Source organism: Trachypithecus francoisi, unplaced genomic scaffold (genome assembly GCF_009764315.1).
Source record: "Trachypithecus francoisi isolate TF-2019V2 unplaced genomic scaffold, Tfra_2.0 Lachesis_group16, whole genome shotgun sequence".
Lineage (NCBI taxonomy): Eukaryota > Metazoa > Chordata > Mammalia > Primates > Cercopithecidae > Trachypithecus > Trachypithecus francoisi.
Window position 1 is genome coordinate 55,768,651 of NW_022681461.1, and position 23,181 is coordinate 55,791,831.

The following is a 23,181-nucleotide window of genomic DNA, read 5'->3' on the forward strand; positions in this document are numbered from 1 at the left end:
AAAGGAAGTAGGAATGTCCTAGCTAATCATTATGCCAAGCAGACAGTCTTTATAAAATTTTTGCCTTGGCCGGGTGCAGTGGCTCACACCTGTAATCCCAGCACTTTGGGAGGCTGAAGCGGGCGGATCATGAGGTCAGTTGATTGAGACCATCCTGGCTAACACGGTGAAACCCTGTCTCTACTAAAAATACAAAAACAAAATTAGCCGGGCGTGGTGGCGGGCGCCTGTAGTCCCAGCTACTCGGGAGGCTGAGGCAGGAGAATGGCGTGAACCCGGGAGGCGGAGCCTGCAGTGAGCTGAGATCACGCCACTGCACTCCAGACTGGGCGACAGAGCGAGACTCCGTCTCAAAAAAAAAAAAAAAAAATTTGCCTGTGTCTGCAAATTTTTTTGCACCATCTCAGTCTTTTATGTCTCTGCAATAAGTTCACAGAAGTCATTATATACAAATTTTTTTTTCCTGACGTCAGAAAAAAATATTAGAAAAGATCTGATGTTAATTACATGAAGATAATCTCAGGCTCCCTAGGAGGGTACCTCATAGTGTCAAAAGATCTCAAGTGGAAATAAAGTAAAATCCAAATGAGGTAAGTCAAATCCACAAGAACATGTTGTCTCTAATGTATTTCTCATCTGCCTAAAACAAAATCTTGACAAAACTGTAAAGAAAGGATATGAATGCAGTCAAATCCTCAGGCCCACTAGAATAATTTCAGGTGAACTTCATATAAATATTCCCTTGCAATGGAGTATGACTGTGTTCTGGTTGAGGCATGTTTGTGTTCAGTAAGGGCCAAATCTTTTCCTTTCTGTAGAGTTATAGCTCTGAAGCGGCTAAAAGTGCCCACTTTTATGCATGCTTCTTGGGAACTTCCAACCTATCTTTTTACTGATAGAGACGCTCATTTTACTAAAAAAGTCATTAAAGAGCTCTGCAAGGTACAACAGCTTGCTCAGAAGCTTCACTATGCATATAATCTAATCTGCAAAGAAGAAGGAAGAAATCAAAATTTCATATTAGCTAAAAATTTGAGACAAACATAAACTTTTTTACTCTAAGATCTTTTAACTTTATAGTAATACAAAAATCTCTTTTGGACGTTCATCAATTCTGCTTTTATAAGTTAGTAATAGGTAGATTCATGTATCTAGGAATATCACATCTGATCTAGACCCTGCCCTTTTGTGAGCAACTATAGCCAAATAATAGTATAAGACCCAAGCAATACAGAAAATATTATCAATTTACAGGCAGTCTTTCCTCAAACTCTTTTAAAACAATGTATAAACTAAAACCTGGAGACTTCATGTATTTGAAGAAATGTCAGAGAAAAATTTCTATTGAAAAGGGAGTGATCTGGTACTATCAACAAATGGCAACAAAACCTATAAGCTTATAAGCAGTATAGTAATGTAAAGCAAAGTAAGAAATGTACAGTAACTTTCCCTTACAAAATGCCATTTTAGAATTATATAGTGTTCTGTCATGTGGCAAAAGAAAATAAACTCTGCTCTCCTATAGGTGGTTTCTTTATCTGAAGAAGAAATTTTATGCAATAATAAACATTATTAAAATTTATGGTCTGTATTTACAGCATTTTTTAAATAACATTTGAAGCTATATTTGATAAACAAACTATAAAAGCTATATAGTGAGTATTTTAATTGTTTCTTACACATGTTGATAATCTGTCATAAATCACTAAAACAAGATGAAAGGAAAAAAGGGAGGAAAGAAGGAACAAAGGAGAGAAGCAAGGAAGGAAGGGGAAAGGGAGGGTTAAGAAGGAAAAATGGGAGAAAAAATAAAGGAAGAAAAAAATAAAGTACATTATTCTGTCTTCTCACTAAGACATTTAGAGGAAAATGAATACAGAAGACTATCTGATATAGTGATTAAAATATACCACCTCAAGGTGTCCTTCTCTAGCATATTTTGAGATGACTATTCAGAGGGGCTTCAGACACAGGAATAGCTCCAAAAAGCTATCTTTTTGTAGAAGAAATGTGTATCTGTCTACCTTAGTAAAGCAAATAGGGGATGCAGGAAGAGGGTTTCTCTGAGGTTTCCTTATCCAAATGTAGGAAAGATTAACTCATAGAAAGAGAAGGCTAAATGTGTGAAACTTTTAAAGTCTCAAAGAAGAAATTTTACCCAAGACTACCATTTATTCTTTCTGAGGGCTCCAACCTGGGAGACTTCATCTACATAACATAACACCATGCATTTTCTCCCCTCATCATCCTGTAACCTGTCTCTACCTCCCACCAGGAACTCCAAGCCTCTATTCCTTTCTGTACAGTATAAAAAGTATAGTCATCTGGCCTTTCTTTGAGTGTCAAAATTTGTGTGGCTCTCATGCACATGTGCATGTACTACATTTGTATCCCTTCTCTCCCATTAATCTGTCTATAGTTGGTTTGCTTTACAGATTCCATTATCAAACCTTCAGAAAGGCAGAGAAGGAAGGAAAATTCCTTTTGCTCCATACAGGGGGAAACTAAAAAGCATGGTAGGCAAAGTTTCTAGTACACCCACATTTTGATTTACGTAAAGCTCATCTAAGTATATTGACCCAGCTCCTAGAGATTACATTTCAACATGTTGGAAATGGAGGCAAGAATTTCAAGAAGTTTCCCATATGATTTTGCTTCAGGCATTCTGAGGATCTGTCTTTGAAAAACACCTTGATTGTATTAATTTGTGTGGGGGGATGTAGAGGGAAAGAGAAGTTCAGGTCACATCTGGATTCTTTTATTCTCTTTTACTGTTGGTGTAAAGATGCCTGCCATTTTACAGGGCCAATATTTTTAATCACAGGTAATTTAAATTTTTCCAACTATCCTTCCACAAAATGCATTCTTTAAAATATCTATCTGTCTATCTATCTAGCTAGCTAGCTAGCTATGTAATCTATCTATTCATGCATGCATATGTGTGTACATGTAACCAGGGACCTCAGTTTTTAAATCATCCACTTTCTTTTTCATCTTTCCCTCCCTTTCACCTCTTCATTCCTTCCCTTCTAGGCACTCCCCTCGAGTAATGCATGCTTATCTAATTATTATCTTGCTTAAGAAATTTCAGAGGCTAATCTTGAATAAACCAAGCATGGAGCTGTGATTTCAGAATCCTCCCGCTTAAGGCTGAGTCATGAATAATTCGTCTGCCACCATCGAGCTGAAGTCAAGATAATGTCAAGCAGACCTCCAGATGGGTGATTATCCAGATAGCCATTGCAACAAGACACACAGACCTTGCACCCTGTGCCACCACCACATGTTGCCCCTGCCAAACTTCCCTTTAAAAATCCGATGGTAAATTTTAAAATTTAAGATGGTACTTGCCATCTTCTCGATTTTCTGGCTCTCTGAGTAAACCTGCTTTTCCATCTATCAACCCTCATCTCTTTTGTCTGGCTTTCAAGTGGTAAGCAGCCAGACTTGGGTCATTATATATGTAACATTTCAGTTGACAAAGTAAGAGTCACTGCATTACTTATTAAGAAAAATGATTGCAGGATGATAATGTCTACTCATCGCTGTAGATAGATCGGAGTCTTCTTTTTTTATATTTTCTTCAGTAGACATGGACCCCCTATGGGATTCACATTCTCTTGTGAATTATAGTTATGGAAGTACTACTTTAAAATTTCTTCAGCAGACTAAGTCATTTTCTGCTTTGAAATAACATTTAATTTTTTATATAGTTTATTAAACATTCCTGACAATAGCTGGCAATGGCCATTAACCACTTTTGATTCAATATTGTATGAGTTATATTTATTCTTAGTAACATGTAAATTGCATGAAGCTAAGGAATCTTAGCACTTGTTGTTACCTACTTGGAGATATTTTTGTATTTTCATTACTCTCAAAGGGGGTATAGAGCCAGACGTAAGGTTAAGGAATGGAGTATATTGACTCTCCTTCAGAAGAGGCAACTGGATTTCTTCATATTCCCTTTTCACTCTTCTACCTGTTTATAATTTATTTTTCTAGTTCTCTTTAACTTAAAGAAACAAAGAACAACCATCTACACTGTTAGAAATAACTACTTTTTTTTTTATTCTCCTCCACTTACCTACCACTTTCAGTTCTTACATTATACCATTTAGCAAGTGGATAAAATACAACAGAAAGACTCACTTGGTTATTAATTTACTCTAAAAACTAGAGGATTGAAATTAAGCTCCTGTTCTTGAGATGGAGTTTGAAACATAAAATAGTGACACGTGTGCCTAGGGCATATTTCAGCCTCACAGATCAATTCTAAAGAGCCAAATTCCCCTAAGGTTCTTTGTTCAGAGAGCTCCAGGTATTTGTTAGTTACTGTGCTTTGCATAAGTTGTAAATCCTTTTTCAGGGTAGCCTAAACCTACTTCTATCAAAAAAGACTATCAGCAGGTAGAATTAAAAGTAGCTAAAAAGATGAACAAAACTCTTGCTTGGGGTTTATTCATACACCATGATACACATTCAACATGAAGCAAGGTCTCCATAAAAATAAGGTCCCTGCTCTCTTACAGAGACTGGGAGATAGTTAGCGCTATCTTTCCTGGAGATTACATTTCATAGAGATGTTTCCCAGTGCTTGAAATGACATTCCTGGGTTCTACAGCTGGCAAAAGACTAAAAGGTTTACATCAAAAAAAGTTAAGAGAATAATTTACATTTATAGTACAAGTTTTCTAAAGCAAAGCTCTAACAAAAGGCAAGTCAAGGCCTCCAGTCAGGAAAAAGCCCACCTAAAGTCTGTTCAAACTGAAGAAATCATTAAGGCCATCTTGGTCAGCTGGTAACAATTCTATGTTTCTAGTATAGGAAATTGTTAGGATGTGATAAAACTTGTAAATGTGATGGCAATGAATGTTCAAATCCATGATCTCTTTATATACTGTCTTTAACAGAAGTGATTTCAGAATCAGATTATTCATAATGACAAGACCCAATAAGATCAAATAAATCAGAATCTGGAATTATTGGATTTTTTTTTTTAAGTAAAGGAAATACAATCAGTTAAGAAGCTAATATTTGAGCTTTCTTTTCTAAAATAAACTTCCAGGCTGTCCTGAGGCCAGTTATTTAAAATATCTACATCAAGGGTATTATGAAATAAAAAAAAAAAAGTTATAAAAGGTGACCCTAAGGCACAATAATATCTATAGTCATCAAAGAAAAAAACTGCAGTTATTTTCTAGATATTCTACTTTCTATTGCAGAAAATTGTATAAACTATATTTAGGAGCATTTCTTCTAAGAATTGAATCATAAAAATAGCTTAAAGAAATTAAAAAATGTATAATCTGAACATTTTTCTTAAATAAGGTTTTGCCATATTATTTTAAAAGAAAAATCATAACTCTGCTATGTATCTGTTGAATGTAGAAGCTAAATGACTTTGTAGTTCTATTTTATCTTACTTGCACCTCTTTGCAAATGTTTTCACTTCTTGTAGGAGACAGCAGTTGGACTGTAGTGAGGCCTCTCAACAAACCAAATCCTCATTAGAAATTGTGCTAATTACACAGATTAAAAAGGTCAGGAAGGTTTGGTTGCACCAGAACTGAGAAGAGAGGAAAGGAACCATGTTCCTACACATGAGCAGAGTATTTTGCAATCTTTTGCTATAGTAATCACAAGTTTGGAAGACCTGAGTTCTTTATTCCTGAATAAGCTATTTGGCCTAGGGGGAAAGTTGTGATCTTAAAATGCAATGCTTTAAGTTTCTCCAGTAATTTCCTGGAGTCATCTTTTCTGTTACCCTACATTTACACACAGGAGTATTCTTATATTCTTGAGAAATACGTTCCCCAACGTCTCCAGAAATTCCATTTTTTAATTCTAGGAAGATTTGAGATTAAATATTAAGTTTTTATTTATTCATTATATGTGTTTGGACAAGTCACTTAACCTCCCCATATTTCAGCTTTCTTGAATATAAAAGGGATAATAATTATTAGTATTAATAGAGTTGTTGAGGCTATTAGTAAGATAATGTATGTGAATGTGCCATGTAAGTTGTAAAACAGAATTCAAGTATATGAAGAATAATTAATGTGATTTGTTTACTTATGATAAAGATGTTTTCTTCAGGGTTACATATTTTTCCATTAAGCCTTGATGTAGGATAAAGTTTTCTATCCAAATTTAATTCCTTCAGAGCCTTGAAGTGCACTTTTTGGGAGGCTATTCCAATGCCAACCTCTCTGTTGGGAAATAGAAATACCTAGAACTAAAACATAAATATTCTAGGCTCTTGAATTTACTTCCCTCCTACTCACTTGATTTAAGTTAAATATTTTAAATCTTTCTGACTTTTCCTAAACTTCCCCTTTATCTTCAACTTGTCTTGGGAACTGCCATCTCAGAAATTACAGTACTTTTCTACTTACTTTTTTCACTCCTAGATCGTGTGTGTGTGTGTGTGTCTGTGTGTGTGTGTGTGTGTGGAGTGGAGGGAGGGAAATTATGAAGATATTGTTTTCAAAGTGCAATACCTAAGGGGAAAATGGAGACTTAAAAAACAACTTTACCGCCCCTAAGTTGATTATCAGAAAATTCAGCAGAGTTTCAATAAATTGTGAAAATCTTATGACTAAAATGATTATTTATGAAATAATACAGTATTTTTTAAGAGGCTGATAAGAAATCTATCCTCTCTCCTTCCTAACGGTAGGCAGTTGGAAGGCATAAGGATGCAAAAGGAAATCTCATTTTCTGGCTTGACTTTTGGATACTCAACTCATTGTCCCTTTTTTACTCTTAAATTCCATCCCTTCTAACACTATATATTATTAAAGAGAGGTGGACTTAAAATCATAGCCATTTAAAGCTAAATATCGGAGATCATTTAATGTGAAATTTTATTTTATAGATAAAATGTCTTAATCTATTCCTGCTGCTCTAACAAAATGTCTTAGGCTGCATAATTTATAAAGCTAAGACATTTATTTCTGCCAGTTCTGGAGGCTGGGAGTTCCAAGATCAAGGTGCTAACATTCAGTGTCTGATAAGGGCCTTCCTGCTGCATCCTACCTGGAGGAAACAATGAAAAGATCAAATGGGGTGACTGCTATGCCCTCACATGGCAGAAAAGATGAAAGGGCAAAAGAGGAGGGGGTAGCACTCTGAAGTCCCTTTTATAAGGGCATTAATCCTATTCACTATGGCAGGACTCTCATGACCTAATCACATCTCAGAGGCACCACCTTCCAATACTATCACCTTGGTGATTAGGTTTCAACTTATGAATTGTTAAGGTATACACACAAGCATGTCTTCTTTATTGTGCTTTTCTTTGTTGTGCTTTGCTTGGTTGTACTTTGCAGATATTGTATTTTACACAAATTAAAGTTTTGTGGCAACCCTGTGTTGAGCAAGTCTATCACCACCATTTTTCCAATAACACGTGCTCATTTCATGTCTGTATCAGTATTCTTTAAGAATAAAGTATTTTTAAATTAAGGCATGTACTTTGACATAATGCTGTTGCCCACAATATACTACAATACAATGTAAACACAACTTTTTTACATTGCACTGGGAGATCAAAAAAATATTTTAACTCACTTTGTTGCAATATTTGCCTTACTGCTGTAGTCTGGAACCAAAATATCTCTGAGGTATTCCTGCACATTCAAACCACAGCACAAAATGACCACAAACTCTGGTTTGTGTAGTGTAGTCCAGGTTTAGACCTGTTACCCTGATATGACTGTTATTAGCAGCCTTGTTTATTTTCAAACCTACCCTGGTTTGTATGAAAAAATGACATAGTCATTCTGTATACATGGAAAATAAGACATAGAAAATTAAGGGGTTTCCCCAGTTCTGAATAATTTATTTCGCTCTGCCTTTAGGGCCAGAATTCAGACCTGCTGATTCTTCTTGGGATTCTAGTCACTGCACCTGGGTTCTCTCTATAATACTTTCTCTCTTAGTCATTGCAATTCATGAATGATTTTTAAACACAGATGGAAAAGCCAAATCCCACCAAAAAAGTAGACACATTTCTCTTACAATGTTGACCATCTTTTATCCAAAAGCAACTAAAATATTTTCAATTTACCTCCTTCTACACTAGTGTGTATTACTCTTTTAGGATGATATACTGACAACATCAAACACTGTATGTTTTTTTTTTTTTTTTTTTGTAATATAAGTAAATAAAGTTCGGCTGCTTAAGACTGGGGGCAACGTAATTTCTTTCACCATAAGGAAATCAATCAGTAATCAGACAAACAAACCTCACTAGACTCTTTCAGTTACCCAGGAATATGCCAGCTGCAAAATATTTGCAGCCTGCTATTTAGCCCTCAGTAGTAGAAGAAAATCTACTGTTTTTCTTCTACTGCTGTTAATGGTTAATTATGTGCTACTGAAAAGAACTGGTACTGAATTCATGTCCTGTACCTTTTGGCCTGAAGGGCTTGAACTTGAAGATTGCCTCCTGTCAGGGGACCCTCTGGACATGGGACTCAAGTCTGAATAAAACCCCATTGTTTCTCTATTTACTTGCTATGCGTCAGGCATTGGGCAATCTGTCATGCATCTGCTCCATTCAGGCTTTGACTAATGATGTGGGAGGATCACAAAGTCTAATCTGACACAATGGCTGTGTAAATGTCATCTGGGTCCCCTGTACATTTGCCCGAGGGCTCTTTGATGGGGCACATTTCAAAAACGATAAAGGTTATAGTGCCCTGTGAAGGATTTATGCCATGCAGTCTTACTGGCCATGATTTAGTTTTGTAGCAGACATTCCATTTTAAATTTAGGAATTAATCATTTAGCATAGCTAGTTTTATTGGGTACTATAGAATATACAAGAAAGAATAAGGGATAAGGTTTCTGTATCTCATTGATTTTGTTAAATGAAAATAATAAATTCTTATGTATTTTCTCTGTGACATAATTCCGGTAAAAGAAACATTAAATATACATTAATCAAAAACTGTTTTTGCTTTAGAATGGCCCATGAGGTTTATAATCAAATAACATTGTCAGTTAATCATTAATATAATCCAACACTACAAAATTCTAATTCTAGAAATCAAATATAAAATTCTTAGATTTAATACTTAAATAATTTATAGAACATTCTAATGTCAATGAAGACCCATGTATATATAAATACATATTATTATTCCCAAACCAACACACACAGTATTTATTATCTCCAAACCAATATCTAAACACATTTTTTGGAATAAGAAAGTTACTTTCACCTAATAAACATGAATAAAACTAAAGAAATTCTTAAGATATGATCATCTATTAAAACCATTCCTTCATCCTCTAAGGTTGCAGTTCTTATCCCTGGCCCATTAGAATTACCAGGACTACTTTTATACAATACCAATACCTGAACCTTACTTTTTTTCATCATAGGTAGGAAGTTATTTCTACAGTTGGGAGAAAGCATCATCAAAGCTCATTTTTGAAAGATGCAAGATGCAGTCCAATTTAAAGATAAAATGCTCATAAGAAAGTAAGGCTGAAAGAATAAGAAGCATGTTACCGCAAACTTAGGAATACAATTATTGGACTTGTCAGCGGGGGGGGGTCTCTCTAGACTCATCACACAAGTTATTAGAGGTGAATTAATACATAATTAACATCATTAATATTGGGTATTGCTGAAAGATGCAGAAATTTGTATATCTGAAGATAATAGGAAGTTATTCCAGGAATAGCAGTTCGAATTTTGTAAAAACTACTGTGCTGTCCAAGTCCATCTACTAAAGTAACCAACCATCCCACTTAGGCTGGGCCTGAGGGATTTCTCAGGAAGTGGGATTTTCAATGCAAAAATCAGAGAATTCATGGTTACTTGAGACTTCAGGAAAGGGAAGAAGGAAATTGCCAAATGTAACTGTAAAGTACAAGTATATTAACATCTTTCCCCATAAAGCAATAATTCGAGGTAAATGACCAGTCAAATTGAATAGCTTTGATTTACAGTCCAGGAAGTGCATCATATTTTGGATATATTTTGCCAACATTCCCCCCACCCCTTTTCTCTTGGTGAAGCACTCTGATTCTTGTCACTGTTTTTTGTTTGTTGTCTACATTTCTAATAACACTGAATTGTTTCTGTGAATGGACTTTGAAATAGATTCCAATATATTTTATTCTCTACCCTCATTCATCTTTGTCTAGTTTTATTCAGATTGTTCTTCTTTCATTTCATACTGTGGCTATTTTTATGTGTTGATTCATTTTCCATTTAATTTATGTTTTCTGTTTAGTTTTTCAATATGGATATCTTTCATATGGAATATTTCAGTCACATCAAAATATGTAAAATATAATGTTAAAAGCACCCATGTGTTCACTGTCAAGAATAAACATTAAGATGAAGTTAATGCTCCCCACCTCAACTGTCTTTTCTACCCTCCAGAGTCAAAGACTACCCTGCATTTGATGTTTATCTTTCCAAAAAATCTTTACATTTTCATTACATATGTATATATCTATACACAGTAGATTGTATTATTGGGCATACTTTTAATATTTATATAGGTAAAGTCTTATGATGTGCATTATCATGTAACTTAAATTTGTCAGTATTGTGTATATAAGACTCCACCCCCCCAGGTTCATGCCATTCTCCTGCCTTAGACTCCCAAGTAGCTGGAACTACAGGCGCCTGTCACCACGCCCAGCTAATTTTTTTTGTATTTTTAGTAGAGACAGGGTTCCACAGTGTTCGCCAGGATGGTCTCGATCTTCTGACCTCGTGACCTGCCCGCCTCGGCCTCCCAAAGTGCCAGCTATGTTTTTTTCTCATTGTTTATCCATATAAACTCTGTAATAGAGATGTTAATTGAACAAAACATGAAATAAAATTTTAAAGAGAGTATTTTGATTGGAATTATGTTCCATATGCAATTTCAATTTGAGGAGAACTGAAAACTTTATAATATTCAGGTTTCCTATTCATGATGTCATGTGTCTCTCAGCTGTGTGGTATATTTAATACTTTAAATAAAATTTTCTAATTTTCTCCATGAAAGTCTAGGATATATTTTGGTTGATTTTTTCGTAGGTATGTTACTTGTTAAAATTTGTGTTGCAACTGTTACGACTATTTCTTTACAAATGCATATTCTCACTGGTAGAGGGCTGCAATTGTTTTTTACACATCAAAATTGAGTAAAATGGTACTCTTGAATTGTTGAGTCTAATAATTTGCTTCTAAATTATCTTGGTTTCATAGGAAGACAATCTAATAATATGTAAATAATATCATACACATTTTTTTCTGTGTATACCCACTAGAATCTGTAGTATAATAGTAGATAATATCAATTCTTGTCTTGTTTCCAATTTAAATGAGAATGTGTCTGTGATTGCTCTAGAAGTATGGTGTGCGCTACAGTTGTTTTTTATAATAGATATTCTTCAATCAAGTCAAGGATGTATTCTCAAGAACCAGTGTCTTCACAGTGGGGACCTTAGGAAATATTCAAAAGTAGTATATTAAATATACATTTGAACTTCAATTTACATTTTTATCTAAAATAATTAAAATCTATGTTTATTGACAGAAGTACATGCACATTATTTTTGAAAAGACACTTATTTTATGTTAGATGTTCACTTTTTTTTTTTTTACTATTGTGTCCACAATCAGAAACATTTGGAGACCCATTTTCCTACACTAATATTTCTCAAATTCCTATCCAAAGAACACTTCATCACCCAAATATCACCAAAGAGTCTTTTTAAAAAGTGTTGATTATCAAACAATAAACTAAGAACGCTGGGGTCATGAACTGTAAATCTGTATTTTTATTAAATCTCTGAGTCATTATTATAAAGACTAAAGTTTCAGAATCATTGTCCCAAATAATAAAGATCAAGAGGATTCTAAATATTCTCCTTTTTATTTTTAAGCTTAAAACTCTTACTCAAAAAAGAACAGGGTTCATTTGCCTGTGAGCAACAAAAGACTCTCCACGAGAATGCTAGTTTTGATCAATAGGAGTTTTATTACTTGTTACAAGTAAGGAAAGCCCTGGCACTATTCTCCAACGCGGTGCTCCCAAAGGGAAAGCAACAGGAGGGTTTTACCGGGCAATGGAAAGGGTAGCAGGTGCATCATGGCATGTAGTCGGGGGGTCCTAGAGATGCAGACACAGGGTCATCATGTCAGCGCATAGTGAGTGTTATTATAATGAAGCTATAGGTCCCCCCAGGGTGGATACTTTAGCATGGTAATGAGAAAAGTTAACTGGGGTTCATCTGTAAGTTGCTAAGATCTGTCAGGAGCTGGTTTCAGCCAAGTAGGTGGCCATATACCACATAGGGCTTGAAAAAAAAAAAAAAAACTACTGTAAGATAGGAAGCTGTAAAACAGTCAGATTGTTCAGTCCGGTTGAATGCCTATAATCCCTGAAGACCCTACCTGTCTGCTCACAAAACTTTCCTAAAGATTTCCCCTCTTCTCATAGGATATTTCAACATGTGAGTTGCAAGTATGGATGACCTACCTAATTAAAAAGAAAGAAACAAAAAAAGAAAATGTAAAACATAAAAATTTCAGTCATATAAACTTCAAAGAATTAATTAATCTTTTAAGTATTATTATTTTTCAATATAATTACTTTGTATGTGCTTCCTTGGAAAAGATGGAAATGATCACTATCTAAGCATTGAAGCATGCTGGTTTGATTTTAGATATCATTGACTTTATGCTTTTGTTCAGGATTTGTGGTCTCATTCTTACTCAAATGCCCTCATACATGTTAAGTCTAGTCTGATAATATTCTTTCCAACCAAAAATTTATTGTAAAGTAGAAACACTCTACATTTCAACCAATTAGATCAAAGTGACAATATGTTGGTCTTCATTTCTCATTGATTATGTACCTATAATTTTTACCAAACCATATTTCTCCCAAGAGATCCCTAAGGAGTTTGGCAAGTAAAATTTTCATGCTTCATTACCCACTCACAATGATACCAGTTTTCTCCTCCAGTTCTTCTGGAAAAACAGAAGTCCATCCTCCAGTTTTTCTCCTTCAAGCCTTCCTATTGATTTCCCTCTTAGGCTTGCCTCTCTTCTATTGTTTTTCAAGATCTCCACTGGCATAAACTATGTAGGAGAAAGAACGTACTATCTTTTCCCCGTGTGTGTAAGGATGATCACTCAATTAAAAATGGGGAAACTGAAAAATCATTACACTGCATTAGATAAGCAGTTTCTTTATTGCATTATCAGGTTTGCTTCAGATAAAATTATAGCTATCACCAGGAATGTACTTGTTACCTACATGGCAAATGTTTCCAGCCAGTATGTAACAATAAAATATGATCCAAATACATTGTTTAAATTCACATTATTATTAATTTATTCTACATGTTGATTCTTTGTCAAACAAAGGTTTGGAGAAATTATTCATCTGAGGAAGTTCTCAGCTAGACTTCAACTATTTATTTTCTATTCATTTTTAAAAGGATTTATTCTGAAAGGTTTCTTTTTTATTTAAAAAGCTTTCATTCAGAAGCATAATGAATGAGGCAAGAAATACAGTATAAAGAATTTTGAGCAGTGTTTGTAATTTTTACTAAATGATAAATATTAATTATTATTTTAAAAGACAATAAAAAGTTAAAGCTCTTAGTTTCTAACTATTGTGCATAGCAATCTACTGAGTTAATACAAATTCAATTTGTAATAATTATTTCTGTAATACATAAATTATATGGTACAATATAATAAGCGATAATAGTACATATTACAGAATGATCTGACATCTTAACAAAAAATATCCTAACACATGGCTCTTATACTGGAGGAAAATAGTATTGTGAAGTACCTATACTTGCAATTCACATAGAAAATGAATCATAATGCATTAATGCCTTTGAATAATTTGCAAGTAAATGAACCAAAAAACTACATGTCACGACGTAGGTACTTATGTTATTTGAGGGTGAAGAGAGGTAAAGGTAAGGGGGAGAAAAATTAGAATAAAGTCTGATGTTAATAAGTGCTTACATGTGTGCTAAGTCATCTTATAACATTTAACTAGATGTCTGAAATGCAATTACTTTCTATTTATTATTTTGCTGATTTGTTTGCGAATAAAATGTTATTGCCCAAATGACAACGTTGAATTAACTACAAAATGATGCTCTTGAAGATTAGCTAGATTAAATCGTAGAATCCAATAACTGAAGAATTACTTCAGAGATCATCTAGTCACTCCTAAGTCTCCCAGTAGCAAAATCCCTTTACATCATTACATAAAGACGACTATACATTCTGTCTATGGCAAACCCTGTATCCAATATCTGGATCCCTGCTTCCTCACTAAGAAAATCTTGAGCTTTCTCAAGGTTGCAAATATGCCTAATTAAATCTTCACCATCAACCTTGTGGTTTAGATTGGCCATATCATACAGGTCTGGTTTAAAAAATAAATAAATAAGCAGAAGTCTCCCAGAGGCGTCTGGGAAAGCATGTTCTTTCCTAAGGAAAAAAGGATAGGTGCCTTATCTCTATCTCAAATACTGATGTAATGGAGGAAGCTACTGTGATAACCATCTTGTTGCCTTGAGAGAAAGATCAAAAGAATTGCAGAGACTTTGACCCTGACATCCTTGGGCCGTAAAACAGCATTTAACTACTTCCAAGTAGTTTGTTATGTAAAAACAAAATAAAAATAATCTATTTTTTAAACCATTTATGAACTGGATTTCTCATTCTGCCATCTAACATATTCTTGGCTTATAAACTATCATTACAATATTCCAGAAGTGGTATATCCACAAAACAACAGCAAACATACATTATTACTAAAGTTCTTCCACCTGGATTTCTATAGATACTTTCAACTTCATATGTCAGAAAGTGAGATAACCATGGTCATCCTGAAACCTTGTTTTTTATTTTATATTTCCTGCCTTGCTGAAAGGAACTGCCTTCCTCTGAATCACTGAAGTCAGAAACTGAGAGTACTAACTTCAGACTTGCTCCTCATAGGCTCGGTGCATTTTCTGCATTAGCTCATTTAATCTTCTTACAAACCTGACAAGTCAGGTATTCATATTATTTAATGTAAGACCAAAACATGGAGGTGCTAAATATTTTTCCAAGTTTACACAGCTATTAAGTAACAGAGCTGGGATTTGAACAGATGTAATTTGATAACAGAATTCAATTTTGATATTTCCTTGATTCTCTCTCATTCACTCACCATGTTCAATAGTTCAATAGTTACCAAATCCTGATTATGTTGTCACAATACTTGTCAAGTCTGTTTGCTTTGCTCCCTTCTGGTTAGTACTGATGTGTCCTCTATTCAAACAAGAAACTACATTACAGCAATAAATAATCCAAACAAGAGGAAAGGGAATGTTTATGTAGAAGGACAAGTGGGAAAGGAAACTAACACTTACTAAGTCTTTATAGTATACAGGGCTCTGTATTACTTCATTTAATTTTTCATCATGTCTCTATGAAGTAGTTATTGTTGTGCCTATTTGATAGATGAGAAACTAAGTTACACAGGTAGTCATCAGCAGACCAACTGGGTTGAAGGATAGTGATAAGAGGTAAATGATGAAGGTGTCATGATGTTGTTATTGATTGGTTTTAAAAGGCATCAGTTGTCCACCTAGGGACAGTAGTTTAGGATTTTTGATAGTGAAGTTATATAGTTTTGTGGCCACTGATTCTAAGTCTCACTGGCATGAAACAAGTAAATATATAAGACTGACCACAAAAGTTTAATTATCTGAGCAATTTACCCACAACGTGTTTTAAATATGTCATAGTAGCAGCCTCAAAATATTCTCCAGAAGCCAAGCTTAAATTGATCCATGTGGGTCCAACTCTAGTCACAATATTTCAGAGAGAAAGCAAAATCCTAGGCTGCTTGATTTCTAAAATTTAGAAAACATATTGCACTATAAAACTGCTTTTGAAATCTCAGTAAGAAAATGTTCATTGAGAGCCAAATCAGATAAGTGGTCTGGTTTTATGCTCAGTTGAATGATACCAGTTGCTTCACCAATTTGCTAAATGTTAATATATTTGCTAACTTTAGTTCACATATTTTTTTTTTCTTTTTCCACTTCTCTTCCCCTCTGCTGCTTTGTCCTCTTCTCTTTTGTGTCTGATTATAATATAATAAACATACCACAGCGCTGTGCTATTCCTCAAAAATGTAAATGCAGAAAATAAAATCGTTGTTGAATGTTAGACTCAGGCTGCTTCCCGCCATTTACAAACTTCTAGGCTCATTTTTATATGAAGCCCTGGAAATAGAGGGAGTTAGACTGCAAAATGAAATGTCCTCGCAGGCTATTCCTGCATGGAGGACCACTGACAAATTTTATGGCCTTGGATCCAGAAATAAACACCATTCGGTGACTGTTTGTATAGTCAGCCCATTAAGTGCAATGATTTGTATGTCCTCAAGAGATCCCTTAAACTACAGTGCCCTGTGTTTGCAGCAGCTTGGCAGGAGTTGTAATTTTTTTTAATCCTGCAGCTTACTGGCCAATAAAGTGTGTGCAAGGCACAATACCTCTCCAGTAAATATGAAAGAAAAACATTGTGACTGTAGGGCTTCACGGAGTCTCTGAGCGATGTCATGTATGCAAAGAGCATTGAAGGCTCATCTATTTTGTTTTGTTAAAGCAACTTTCTTCATGGATGAGGATGCTTACCCTATGTTAAACATCCTGTAACCTGTAACAACGGCCAAAATAGTCTAATAGCTATCTCTAATACTTCTTAAGAGGGTTTTACAAAGTAGAACCTTACAAAGATAATAATGTTCTGATGACAATAGCTCAATCAGCATTCTAAAATAAAGATTACCAGTATTCATGAAGGAGCTTTCTTAAGCAAGCAAAGATATACATATAAAAAAATATATTCAGTGGGGTAACCTCTGCCTAAAAATTGGTGAATCCCTTCTCCAGTTAAATAGTGGGCATTATTTTCTAGCATTGTCTAATCTGTGTTCGTCCTATTTTGGGTGCCCTGTGCTGTTTATATAGTTGGTTAGTTTGTGGATGTTCGCTTGTAGGTGCAGGTTTTATTGTTGTATTTGCTTAAATGATTGTTCAAAATCCACTTTAAAATTGTCTCAGTAAATCTGCACAGATCTTTTCCTTCCAATTCTCTCTAGAAAGTCCTGGATGCCTGCTTTGCATATTACTCAAGGAATGGATTTTTTTGATTGATTGATTGTAATTCTGAGTCTTACAACCTTTTTGCTTTCTGATTACATTATATGCTGATTTCTGAATGTCTTCAGCATCATCTAAAAAACTGAAGTTAGGAAAATTGAAAATACTTTTGGATAGAAAGAATTTTAGTTGGGGTCCAGGATAAAAATGGGTTTTCCATATTGGACAGAAATATATGCCATCAAAGCAATCTCCAACAGACCTACAGATGAGGGTCCTGACTGTTAGAAGGAAAACTATCAAACAGGAAGGACACCTATACCAAAACCCCATCAGTACGTCACCATCATCAAAGACCAGAGGTAGATAAAACCACAAAGATGGGGAAAAAGCAGGGCAGAAAAGCTGGAAATTCAAAAAATGAGAGTGCATCTCCCCCTGCAAAGGAGCGCAGCTCGCCAGCAACAGATCAAAGCTGGACAGAGAATGACTTTGACGAGATGAGAGAAGAAGGCTTCAGTCCATCAAACTTCTCAGAGCTAAAGGAGGAATTACGTACCCAGCGCAAAGAAACTAAAAATCTTGAAAAAAGAGTGGAAGGATTGATAGCTAGAATAATTAATGCAGAGAAGGTCATAAACAAAATGACAGAGATGAAAACCATGACACGAGAAATACGTGACAAATGCACAAGCTTCAGTAAGCGACTCGATCAACTGGAAGAAAGACTATCAGCGATTGAGGATCAAATGAATGAAATGAAGCGAGAAGAGAAACCAAAAGAAAAAAGAAGAAAAAGAAATGAACAAAGCCTGCAAGAAGTATGGGATTATGTAAAAAGACCAATCTACGTCTGATTGGGGTGCCTGAAAGTGAGGGGGAAAATGGAACCAAGTTGGAAAACACTCTTCAGGATATCATCCAGGAGAACTTCCCCAACCTAGTAGGGCAGGTCAACATTCAAATTCAGGAAATACAGAGAAAGCCACAAGATACTCCTCGAGAAGAGCAACTCCAAGACACATAATTGCCAGATTCACCAAAGTTGAAATGAAGGAAAAAATCTTAAGGGCAGCCAGAGAAAAGGTCGGGTTACCCACAAAGGGAAGCCCATCAGACTACCAGCAGATCTCTCGGCAGAAACTCTACAAGCCAGAAGAGAGTGGGGACCAATATTCAACATTCTTAAAGAAGAGAACTGTAAACCCCGCATTTCATATCCAGCCAAACTAAGTTTCATAAGTGAAGGAGAAATAAAATCCTTTACAGATAAGCAAATGCTTAGAGATTTTGTCACCACCAGGCCTGCCTTACAAGAGATCCTGAAGGAAGCACTAAACATGGAAAGGAACAACCGGTACCAGCCATTGCAAAGACATGCCAAAATGTAAAGACCATCGAGGCTAGGAAGAAACTGCATCAACTAAAGAGCAAAATAACCAGTTAATATCATAATGGCAGGATCAAGTTCACACAAAACAATATTAACCTTAAATGTAAATGGACTAAATGCTCCAATTAAAAGACACAGACTGGCAAACTGGATAAAGAGTCAAGACCCATCAGTCTGCTGTATTCAGGAGACCTATCTCACAGGCAGAGACATACATAGGCTCAAAATAAAGAGATGGAGGAAGATCTACCAAGCAAATGGAGAACAAAAAAAAGCAGGGGTTGCAATCCTAGTCTCTGATAAAACAGACTTTAAACCATCGAAGATCAAAAGAGACAAAGAAGGCCATTACATAATGGTAAAGGGATCAATTCAACAGGAAGAGCTAACTCTCCTAAATATATATGCACCCAATACAGGAGCACCCAGATTCATAAAGCAAGTCCCTAGAGACTTACAAACAGACTTAGACTCCCATACAATAATAATGGGGGACTTCAACACTCCACTGTCAACATTAGACAGATCAATGAGACAGAAAGTTAACAAGGATATCCAGGAATTGAACTCATCTCTGCAGCAAGCAGACCTAATAGACATCTATAGAACTCTCCACCCCAAATCAACAGAATATACGTTCTTCTCAGCACCACATCACACTTATGCCAAAATTGACCACATAATTGGAAGTAAAGCACTCCTCAGCAAATGTAAAAGAACAGAAATTATAACAAACTGTCTCTCACACCACAGTGCAATCAAACTAGAACTCAGGACTAAGAAACTCAATCAAAACCACTCAACTACATGGAAACTGAACAACCTGCTCCTGAATGACTACTGGGTACATAATGAAATGAAGGCAGAAATAAAGATGTTCTTTGAAACCAATGAGAACAAACATACAACATACCAGAATCTCTGGGACACATTTAAAGCAGTGTGTAGAGGGAAATTTATAGCACTAAATGCCCACAAGAGAAAACTGGAAAGATCTAAAATTGACACTCTAACATCACAATGAAAAGAACTAGAGAAGCAAGAGCAAACACATTCAAAAGCTGGCAGAAGGCAAGAAATAACTAAGATCAGAGCAGAAGTGAAGGAGATAGAGACACAAAAAACCCTCCAAAAAATCAATGAATCCAGGAGTTGGTTTTTTGAAAAGATCAACAAAATTGACAGACCGCTAGCAAGACTAATAAAGAAGAAAAGAGAGAAGAATCAAATAGACGCAATAAAAAATGATAAAGGGGATATCACCACCGACCCCACAGAAATACAAACTACCATCAGAGAATACTATAAACACCTCTATGCAAATAAACTAGAAAATCTAGAAGAAATGGATAATTTCCTGGACACTTACACTCTTCCAAGACTAAACCAGGAAGAAGTTGAATCCCTGAATAGACCAATAGCAGGCTCTGAAATTGAGGCAATAACTAATAGCCTACCAACCAAAAGAAGTCCAGGACCAGATGGATTCACAGCTGAATTCTACCAGAGGTACAAGGAGGAGCTGGTACCATTCCTTCGGAAACTATTCCAATCAATAGAAAAAGACTAACTCATTTTATGAGGCCAACATCATCCTGATACCAAAGCCTGGCAGAGACACAACAAAAGAGAATTTTAGACCAATATCCCTGATGAACATCCATGCAAAATCCTCAATAAAATACTGGCAGACCGGATTCAGCAGCACATCCAAAAGCTTATCCACCATGATCAAGTGGGCTTCATCCCTGGGATGCAAGGCTGGTTCAACATTCGCAAATCAATAAACGTAATCCAGCATATAAACAGAACCAAAGACAAGAACCACATGATTATCTCAAAAGATGCAGAAAAGGCCTTGGACAAAATTCAACAGCGCTTCATGTTAAAAACACTCAAGAAATTCGGTATTGATGGAACGTACCTCAAAATAATAAGAGCTATTTATGACAAACCCACAGCCAACATCATACTGAATGGGCAAAAACTGGAAAAATTCCCTTTGAAAACTGGCACAAGACAGGGATGCCCTGTCTCACCACTCCTATTCAACATAGTGTTGGAAGTTCTGGCTAGGGCAATCAGGCAAGAGAAAGAAATCAAGGGTATTCAGTTAGGAAAAGAAGAAGTCAAATTGTCCCTGTTTGCAGATGACATGATTGTTTATTTCGAAAACCCCATTGTCTCAGCCCCAAATCTCCTTAAGCTGATAAGCAACTTCAGCAAAGTCTCAGGATACAAAATTAATGTGCAAAAATCACAAGCATTCTTATATACCAGTAACAGACAAACAGAGAGCCAAATCAGGAATGAACTTCCATTCACTATTGCCTCAAAGAGAATAAAATACGTAGGAATCCAACTTACAAGGGAGGTAAAGGACCTCTTCAAGGAGAACTACAAACCACTGCTCAGTGAAATCAAAGAGGACACAAACAAATGGAAGAACATACCATGCTCATGGATAGGAAGAATCAATATCGTGAAAATGGCCATACTGCCCAAGGTGATTTATAGATTCAATGCCATCCCCATCAAGCTACCAATGACTTTCTTCACAGAATTGGAAAAAACGGCTTTCAAGTTCATATGGAACCAAAAAAGAGCCTGCATTGCCAAGACAATCCTAAGTCAAAAGAACAAAGCTGGAGGCATCACGCTACCTGACTTCAAACTATACTACAAGGCTACAGTAACCAAAACAGCATGGTACTGGTACCAAAACAGAGATATAGACCAATGGAACAGAACAGAGCCCTCAGAAATAATACCACACATCTACAGCCATCTGATCTTTGACAAACCTGAGAGAAACAAGAAATGAGGAAAGGATTCCCTATTTAATAAATGGTGCTGGGAAAATTGGCTAGCCATAAGTAGAAAGCTGAAATTGGACCCTTTCCTTACTCCTTATACGAAAATTAATTTAAGATGGATTAGAGACTTAAATGTTAGACCTAATACCATAAAAACCCTAGAAGAAAACCTAGGTAGTACCATTCAGGACATAGGCATGGGTGAGGACTTCATGTCTAAAACACCAACAGCAACGGTAGCAAAAGCCAAAATTGACAAATGGGATCTAATTAAACTAAAGAGCTTCTGCACAGCAAAAGAAACTACCATCAGAGTGAATAGGCAACCTACAGAATGGGAGAACATTTTTGCAATCTAGTCATCTGACAAACGGCTAATATCCAGAACCTACAAAGAACTCAAACAAATTTACAAGAAAAAAACAAACAACCCCATCAAAAAGTGGGCAAAGGATATGAACAGACATTTCTCAAAAGAAGACATGCATACAGCCAACAGACACATGAAAAAATGCTCATCATCACTGGCCATCAGAGAAATGCAAATCAAAACCACAATGAGATACCATCTCACACCAGTTAGAATGGCAATCATTAAAAAGTCAGGAAACAACAGGTGTTGGAGAGGATGTGGAGAAATAGGAACACTTTTACACTGTTGGTCGGATTGTAAACTAGTTCAACCATTATGGAAAACAGTATGGTGATTCCTCAAGGATCTAGAACCAGATGTACCATATGACCCAGCCATCCCATTATTGGGTATATACCCAAAGGATTATAAATCATGCTGCTATGAAGACACATGGACACGTATGTTTACTGCGGCACTCTTCACAATAGCAAAGACTTGGAATCAACCCAAATGTCCATCAATGACAGACTGGATTAAGAAAATGTGGCACATATACACCATGGAATACTATGCAGCCATAAAAAAGGATGAGTTTGTGTCCTTTGTAGGGACATGGATGCAGCTGGAAACCATCATTCTTAGCAAACTATCACAAGAAGAGAAAACCAAACACCGCATGTTCTCACTCATAGGTGGGAACTGAACAATGAGATCACTTGGACTCTGGAAGGGGAACATCACACACTGGGGCCTAACATGGGGAGGGGGGAGGGATTGCATTGGGAGTTATACCTGATGTAAATGACGAGTTGATGAGTGCTGACGAGTTCATGGGTGCAGCACACCAACATGGCACACGTATACATATGTAACAAACCTGCACGTTATGCACATGTACCCTAGAACTTAAAGTATAATAATAAATAAATAAATAAATAAATAAATAAAAGAACAAAGATAAAAAAAAAAAGAAAGAAAACGCAAAAATTTAACTTGGATGAAAAGAAATAGCAAAAACAATCAATCAATAACTCTATTGTTACTTTGGTCCTTAAATTTTAGAAACTCTTAGTGGAACATATATTTATAAGCATTTTTAAGCAACTACTCTGTGTAAAGCACAGATGCATGTGCAAATATTGATGCCTTTATTACAAGTGTTCTGCTTTTCTTTTTCTTGATTAAATCAATATCTTTGTGGCTATTAATAAGAATTTTGCCATTGATTAGTCATAGTTTTATTTCAGTTTTTATATGCTAAACATGAAGGCTACGTCTCAGTGTGGTTTGGAATTTGTAGCTCACTTTGTATCATGTTCTCTCCTACAAGATCCTAAATTGCTTCTTGTCTCATCTTGTGCCTACCACCACAATCCTTGTGAATTTTTGCTGCCATCACACATTTGTTTTTGTCCCTCTGCCCTCCTCCATCCCCAGTTCATTCAGTGACTTCTTGG

The 23,181-nt window shown here is 35.7% G+C and overlaps 1 long non-coding RNA gene across 1 annotated transcript; it reads right to left on the reverse strand.

Moving 5' to 3' along the window:
- Positions 1-8,217: 8,217 nt before the first annotated feature.
- On the reverse strand, positions 8,218-22,839 carry LOC117099361. Its single transcript, XR_004443781.1, has 3 exons — positions 22,830-22,839; positions 19,741-19,742; positions 8,218-8,470 (listed from the first exon to the last, which is right to left on the reverse strand). It is a non-coding gene; the product is annotated as an uncharacterized LOC117099361 (long non-coding RNA).
- Between the last annotated feature and the right edge of the window lie 342 nt (positions 22,840-23,181).